This window comes from Coenobita brevimanus, chromosome 57 (assembly GCF_032717465.1).
Source record: "Coenobita brevimanus isolate Jiangsu-jjx chromosome 57, ASM3271746v2, whole genome shotgun sequence".
Taxonomy (NCBI): domain Eukaryota; kingdom Metazoa; phylum Arthropoda; class Malacostraca; order Decapoda; family Coenobitidae; genus Coenobita; species Coenobita brevimanus.
In genome coordinates this window covers 52,055,564-52,064,144 of record NC_137010.1, presented here as the reverse complement: position 1 = coordinate 52,064,144, position 8,581 = coordinate 52,055,564, and the positions used below count along the sequence as shown (strand labels likewise).

The window sequence follows — 8,581 nt, the reverse complement described above, 5'->3', positions numbered from 1 at the left end:
AAGTGGTAATGGAGATAGTAACAGGGATATTAGTAATGGTGGTGGTAATGGAGATGGCACTAGGGATAGTAGTAGTAGCAGAAGTAGGGATAGTAGTAGAAGTGTTGATGGTGCAGGTGGTAATGGAGATAGTAATAGGGATAGTTACATGGAAAGTATTAGTTGTCAATTAATCAATCAGCTTTATTTTGTATCTCACGATACATAAAATATAACACATTTCATCGTCATAAATACTATAGATAATCATTTGAAAACTGAATTTAATAAAATATTTACAATAAATATATCCTTAACAATCAGACTGAGGAGTGGATCCAATTTCACTGAATTAAAAAAAAAAAACTAAAACCCATATATGCAATTTGTATACATACACATACAATATAAATAGTTATCCACCCAGGGCCGGATTAACTTTAATAGGGGCCTGAGGCACAGATCAGCTTGGGGGCCCGCACCCTTAAATGTATATGTATGTACTGTAACAAGAACAAAAAAAAAATTGCTTGTTTCATTCATTCATTGCCAGATGCCATGTATCCCAAACGGGGTGGCCAAGGGCTTAGAATTAATTGTTTTACAGGGAAGGGCACTAATCCTCCACCAACCCCACTTGACACGTAGGGAGAACGTTATGCCAACAGCATCTGGTGTTCCCAGGCAGTCACCCATCCAAGTACTAACCAGACCCAACGTTGCTTAACTTCGCTGATGGGACGGGAAGCGGTGTACTCAACGTGGTATGGCCGTTGGCAAATTGCTTGTTAATATTGTTTATTCAAAAACCAAAGTCCACTACTTTTGGTAACTTAAACTCTTTCTTTCTAGAAAATTCTTCAATGATATCAAAATTCAACCAACTCTAAATGTATATGTAAATAACAGAAAATAAATAAATTGTTTCTTACTATTGTTTATTAAAAAACAAAGTCCACAACCGTTGGTAACTTAAACACTTTTCTAGCTTTCTTTCAAAAAAAATTCTTCAATGATATCATTAAAATTTGATGGCATATATAGTTAACTATATCTGGGGACCCCTTAGAGTTTGGAGGCCTGAGGCCAGTGCCTCAAGTGCCTCATGGTTAATCCGGCCCTGTATCCATCTTAATCAAAGTTGTCATTAACTCCACACTGCATATTTCCACATGGTTTTGCACCCACTGAATTCTAGAGTTTATAATGTCCAAAGAGTTATCCAGTATATGTATCTCACATTTATCATAAAAAATATTTCAATAAACGAGGAACATAGTGGCCAGAGGAGTGATAAAATAACCTTAAAACCACCTATTCTTCCTACTGAAGGCTTTAAAATATCAAGCTTGTACTAGGGCAACATGGTATCTGAGTAAATGTAGTCCTGCTTCTTTGGATATACTATGATTACTTATTAATCTAGAGACATTATATATTTTCTTGAGAGCATTTGCAAATGCACTTCCAAAGTTTCTAAATACATTGCTACTAAGCATATCTTTCATATTCCAAAAATTTAAACCATAGTCAGGCACACAGTATGCTTTAAACAAATACAGTAGTGTCTGTGCATTAGCATTCATAAATTTTCTAATTACTGAGTTAAATATAGCATAAAAAGAGTTCATTTTGAAAGAAATATCATGATTATCTGAAAAGTTATCTTGAATAATATGGCCTAAATATTTGTATTATTCACTACTTCCTGCCGATTTAAATAAAGGATACCTTGTACCTGTTTCTTATTACATTGAAATATAAATTTTTTTTATTCATCATTGCTAATTCTTAAATTCAAACTATTAATATTCTGTTCAAATATGTCACACAAATATAAAATACTCTCTTCACTATCAGCTAGTAAAGCTATATCATCAGCATATGCAATTGCATTTAATATTGCAACCCCAATGCAGCAACACACATCAGTTTCTCCTCCAGAGCCAAGTTTATTTGACTCTCTGTCTTCACAGCTAAGTGTCCTCAACATTAATACTGCATCATGATTTACTATTCTGGGTGATTTTAATGTCCATAATGTTGAATGGCTGACTTATTCAGCCAGAACTGATGACTCTGGTCTTGAATGTGAGCTATTTGCAGACTCATTTAATCTCACCCAGTTAGTCAGTCAACCCACCCGTGTACCAGACAACCCCGATCAAAATCTCCACCTATTGGACTTGTTTCTAACAACCAATTCAGATAATTATAATGTCAAAGTGAAGTCCCCCCTCAGATCTGATCATAGTCTGATTCAAGCCACCAGTTTAACACGTACCACACTTACATGTACGCACCAAAACGCAAACACAGCTGCACACATCATTCAACCCTACCTCAACACACTACACGAATGGTTCACCACAAATAGGCTCAAAATAGCCCCAGTTAAATCTACAGTGACTCTTCTCACAAACTGGACAGCAGAACACAGTCACATCCCACACCTCACCATAAACAACACTCCCCTACCCCCAAAAAATCCTTGGTGTAACATACAATACATTAATGTCATTTAAACAACACATCACAAACATTAAAAATAAAATAACACCAAGACTCAATGCTTTGAAGTCACTTGCCCATACAACATTTGGACACAACAAAGAAACCACCACCACAGTATACAAACAATACATACGTTCAGTGATGAGTTATGCAAGCCCTGCCTGGGCTTCTAACCTGACCAAAACACACTACAACATTCTACAGACCATACAGAACAAGGTCTAAAAATAATCACAGGCTGCGCTGCTACTACACCCACAGACCACCTACATCAAGAAACCAAAGTCCTCAAAGTCAAGGATCACCTAGACATGAGAGGCACCCAGTTTCTTGCTGCAGCCTCCACAAACCCACAACATCCACTACAGTACATGGCAGCACATCCACCCACACCAAGGAACATCAAAACAATAACCAGCCCACGATACCATACACAAATACTGTCATCTCTCCCCCCTCGCCCACCTCAGACCAGCTTCCAGAAGCATATCCACGCTCAGATCACTCGCCGCTCCATTCAGTCACTTAAAGACAACACACAGCTGCATGCACAGCCTCCTGACATCCACCCTTCTGAATCCTATCTTCCTCGTGAGGACAGGGTCCACCTGGCCAGGCTGAGATCTGAGCACCATCCAGCCCTCTTAAGCTACCAGAAGAGGCTGGATGACTCCGTCGCTGATGCCTGTCCAGGATGCAACACAGCACCCCATACTATTAAACACATTATGGAAGACTGCATTGAACACAATCACCTACGCCAACAACACACCATACACTCTTTGAGAGCTCTGTGGGAAAGCCCGGTCTCGGCCATGGCCTTTCTGAGGGACTCGGGACTGTTCGGCCAGACTGCCAAGGGAACAACTACTACTACTACTACACCTACCACACCCTCCTGCTCTGAACCTGTCGTGGTGACTAAATGGCACTACGACAGGGCAGACTGAGAGGGACTCCATAATTTTTTCATGGATGTTCCTTGGACCTCCTTTTTCTCCCAAGATGCAAATTCCACATTGGGCCACATACATGATTTCATTATAGTCGACATCGAAACATTCATTCCCCATCATAGTTACAGAAAAAGATGTAATTCTCCTAAATGGTTTGACCACAATTGTGCTAAAGTAACATAACATAAAACAATAGCCTATAACACTTATACAAGGACCCAAACCAAAGAAGCCTTTAACTATTATAGAAATATCAAAAACCATGCCAAAACTATTATCAATCTTTCTAAATCAAACTTCTATATAGACAGGCTAACAAACTACTAAACAACCTAAATGATAACAAAATATTCTGGTCAACCCTTAATTCATTCAAACTAACTTCACTGCCACCTCTTCCATTCCATCTTTACAGTTCCCCAGTGGAAATCTAGTAAGTGACCCACGTGGAAAAGTCAAACTTCTTGTTGACATTTTTTCAACAAACTCAACCCTAAATACGGAAAATCACAATATTCCTGTACTTGATTTTGATTCCCCTCAAATACCTCTTTTCATGATTCACACCAGATACGTACAAGTTGTATTACAGAATCTCTTAGCAGATAAAGCTACTGGTCCAGATGAAATTCCTTCAATAGTACTTAAAAATTGCTCCTCAGTGTTGGCTCCTGTATTGGCAAAATTTTTCCGTTTCTGCATCCGTACCTCAAGTTTTCCAGCCTCTTGGAAAGAGGCGGGTAACTTTTGATCCTTCAAACTATAGACCAATTGCAATAACTTCCATTCTCGGTAAAGTTTTTGAGACACTAATTAAGAAACACATAATCAAGCATCTAGAAATCATTAGATTAATCAATGATCGGCAGTATGGATTTAGACAAGAACGTTCAACTGTGGACATTCTTTGGCTTCTTACCCATCAGATTAACAAAACAATAGACCAACATAGTGAAACACACACAATAGCACTTTGTATATCAAAAGCATTTGACAGAGTATGGCACCGGGCCTTATTGTCTAAGATGTCACACTATGGCCTTGCATCACTGATTCATCTAATTTCTTCTTACCTTCATAACAGAAAAATACGGGTCATGGTAGATGGAATTTATTCTGTTTCATTCCATAAGTGCTGGCATACCTCAGGGATCAGTTTTGGCGCCAACCCTCTTTCTCATTCATATAAATGACCTCCTATCTGTCACTCACAACCCAATACACTCTTATGCTAATGACTCGACCCTCAACAATTCTTTCACATTTAGTACCTCCTTTACACAATTTGATATTATAAATTCCCAATTAAACACAGCAATTTCTCTGAACCAGGACCTTTCTTAAATTAATCAATGGGCACAAAAAAATCTGGTCTCAATGCTCAGAAAACTAAATACATTAATTTCTCCAACAGAAAAATTCCGGAGACTCTCACATAATTTTAAATGATGTCAGCATTCCCATATCCACTGCAATTGATATCCTAGGTGTTACTCTAAACCCCAACCTAAGCTGGATAGCTGCCTTATGTTTAATCCCTTGCTAAAAATGCTTCCAAAAAATTGGGACTTATGTACAGAGTTTGTGAGTTCTTTACTGACGAGCAGATGGCCACAATATACAAAAGTCATGTGCATTCTCAGATCTAATACTGTTCACCACTGTGGAGTGGATGTGGAGTGGTTGCATTGAGGCAGTTGGACAAATTTAAAATAAAGCCATTAATCAATAATCCTGCCATTACGCACGACCTTCCTCCATTATCAGTACGTAGAGATGTTGCTTCTTTAGCATTATTTTATCGATATTCTTACCAAAAGTGCTCTGACGAACTGGCTTCAATTGTGCCTTCCCTTCACATTTTCTCCCGAAATACTTGGGCAGCTGGGAGCGGCCACGAACGCACACTCTTTCCCCCGCAATGCAGAACCACTGCTTATCAAAATTCATATATCCCCAGAACTACTACTCTCTGGAATTCACTTCCTGGGAGTTGGTTCCCACAAAAATTTAATCCACTTTAATTTAAATCCAGTTATTATAAATATTTTATGAACGGAGGATGCCTTTAGGCACATGGACTTACTTTTTTTTTCCTTTGTTTTTCTCTCCTACGTTCATTATAGAAAAAAAAAAATCTATGTACAGTTTAAAAAGTAAAGGAAAGAGATCTTCTTCCAGCCTCACTCCTTTATTAACTGTACAATACTGTTAAGAAGCAGGATTTGCCAGTTAGGTAGTCGAGAAGTTTCTCACTGTTTCCCGATGTCTCTCGTGCCATGGTTCCGTTATGAGTCAGAGTTGCCAGTTAGCCTGCTATTGTGAGCGTAGTTATTTCTTAAGTTGTACATTAATTTTTATGCTCTGCTTCTCAATTATGTTTACTTTATGTGAATGTTTGTTAAATTATGTAGTTTAAGTTTGTATGCTAAATAATTAGAGTGTTATGCAGTGTAAGAAACTCTGGCATGTTTTGGATACCTCAGAGTTGGCAACTGTTGTTCTCGTAAAATGTAAATAATTTTAGAACAATGCAAGCTTATATAAGGATGGGGAAGAGACTAGAGCGTCACACACACCACAAAGCCAGCCAGGAGACAGAACGTGTGTGCTGGGCAATCCCCAGGTCCTGTCCTCCCCACTTAATATTTTTTAACCAGACCATACCCCACTGACCGGGCTAATGTATGGCCCGGCCTGCACTATATGTGCAGGAAATCTTCGAACGAACGAACTAGAGCGTGTTCAGTTGGTTTTCAGTTCAATCTGAATGTAGTGCAGTGTCAGTGAAGTTTGTATATTTACGGTACTTGTGAAAACAGTGAAGTGTTGTTGGCAAACAGAGAAGTGTTATTGAAGTTTGTACTTCATTGGTACTTGTAAAAATGATGAAGTGTTGTCAAGCATTAAGTGTAATTGCAGTTAGTAAAGTTTGTATAGCTCCAGTGCTTGTGAGAATAATGAAGTGAAGTGGGAAAGCATTCAGTGTAATTATTTGGAAAATAAAGACAGTGAACTCAAGAAGCCAGTGTTTAGTTACAATGCCTGAGCTGAGCCTGTGTACTGTACACCTAAAGGCTGACCATATATAAAGAACAACTCATTGGGCAATGTCCTTCTTGTACTGAACTACTGTTGTTAAAGCCTGTAGCAATGTGGGACAAGGATGTAACAATACCTTCTTTTACTCCCATTCCATGTAATTCTTGCAAAATGATTTCTTAAATAACCTATTAAAATTAAGTCAGGGGGGACTCCTTTCGCCAGTAAACTGTGACCCAAGTTAAAATGGTTACCATTATCAAAGGCCTTTGATAGATCCATAAAAGCATTGCTGTATATGATTTTCTGCTTCCTTTTGTGTAAGAACTAATGGTTTCTTTTAGTAAAAAAATAAGCATCTCCTGTGGACATTCCATTACAGAAACCAAATTGTTTGGAGTCAGAAAATGCTTTGTCACTTAAAATATTGAAAAAATTAAGTTCTAAAATTTTCTAAAGACAAGACAAAACCATTACAGGTCTATAGTTAGTGGAATCCGCTGCATATACCCTTCAGATCTTTTATTATGGGAGTGATATCACCCTTTAGCATTTCAACAGGCACATAACAATGAGTAAAACTGCTGTTGATAAAATGTTAAAACAACGAAAAACTCCACAAATGCATGCTTTAGTAAGACAGAATGTAAGTCATTGTGCCCTATACCTTCATTTAATATCTTAACACAGAAAATCTTTCAACTGATATGCTTATACAAAACTTTCTTTTAATTTTCCACCTTTCTTTTAACACTGTAAGAATGAGTCCTCTTCATCACCACTACTAACATCTTCAACTCCTTTGAGCATTCTTTCATTAAATATGTTTATTATTTGCTTATCATTACTGGTCCCATCAAATACTTTTGATTATTTTATTATTTTGTCTCCTGATTACTTTCCAAAAGGCTCTCATATTCTATTTGAATTTTATTCTTCCACAGCCTTTGATCTTTCACTAATTTCTTCCCTACAATTAGAGAGTGCTTCTTACACTTAGAGAGTGCTAACTTAAATTCTTTCCTGCTACCAGCCATCTTCATGTACTCCTCTGAATTTCTTTCCTTTCCCCTTTTTAACCATTCCATGCAGTCGTAGCGTGATCTCTCGTATAGTGCTTCAACATTTCTGTTCCAAGCAGGAATAATTTTATATTCATTTTTCTTATCTTCTTATACTTACAGTTCTTAGTATGAGATGCTAATAACGATATCAGTTGTTCATAAAAAAATATCAAGTTCCTGCACATGCTGCATATGTTGGGATCCAGTAACCTGGCAACTGAATGTTTCAATGGCAATCATACTTGTCAAATCCTTGCTAACACCTTTTTCTATTGCTTTAATACCATCACCTCTTAGGTTGTTCCAATTTAAAAAATCCTCATTAACACCTGTTTCTTCCTGGCCAAATGCACTAAAGCACTCCTCAGGGCAATTTACATGCATACATATAGACACAGGTAAATGGTCTGATTCAATAAAATAATATAACACCTGTATATGGGAAATTATCACAGTTTTCGAACATCTACCTATAATATGATCTATCCATTTTGTGTAAGAGTTATTGTAAGGAATAAATGTAAAAATGTTATTATCAAGCATGTCATAATCAAAACATTTTAGGTCATTTCTCCCAATAAAATTGCTGCGATAATTCCATGCTCTAGCTATAAAAAGGTCTGCATTAAAATAAAAAGAAATACACATTATCATAACTAAAATTAATTAAAGCCTGCTCTAACTCACTCAGTGACTCTAAATATAGTTCAAGGGTGGTATCCTCCCAAACATCACTTTTTAGATACACATTTATCAATAACATTGTGCAACCTCTCACTGACATTTCCAAAATTATCAAAAGATATTACTTTAACATCAAGGGTAGCATTCTTTTTCCATAGACAAACAAGCCCTCCCTCACATCTTCCTCTAAATGATTTAAATGATTTCTGTGAATAGCCAGTAGTGGTTGTAGTAACAGTAGTAGCAGAAGCAGTAGCAGTAGTAGTAGTGGTGGTGGTAGTGATATTAGAGATAGCCAGGACTGGATTAAGCTTAATAGGGGCCTGAGGCACAGATCAGCTT

At 37.4% G+C, this 8,581-nt stretch overlaps 1 non-coding gene across 1 annotated transcript; it reads right to left on the bottom strand.

Annotated features, from left to right (window-relative positions):
- Nucleotides 1-638: 638 nt before the first annotated feature.
- Nucleotides 639-757, bottom strand: LOC145402373 (5S ribosomal RNA). Its single transcript, XR_013897731.1, has one exon. It is a non-coding gene; the product is annotated as a 5S ribosomal RNA (ribosomal RNA).
- Between the last annotated feature and the right edge of the window lie 7,824 nt (nucleotides 758-8,581).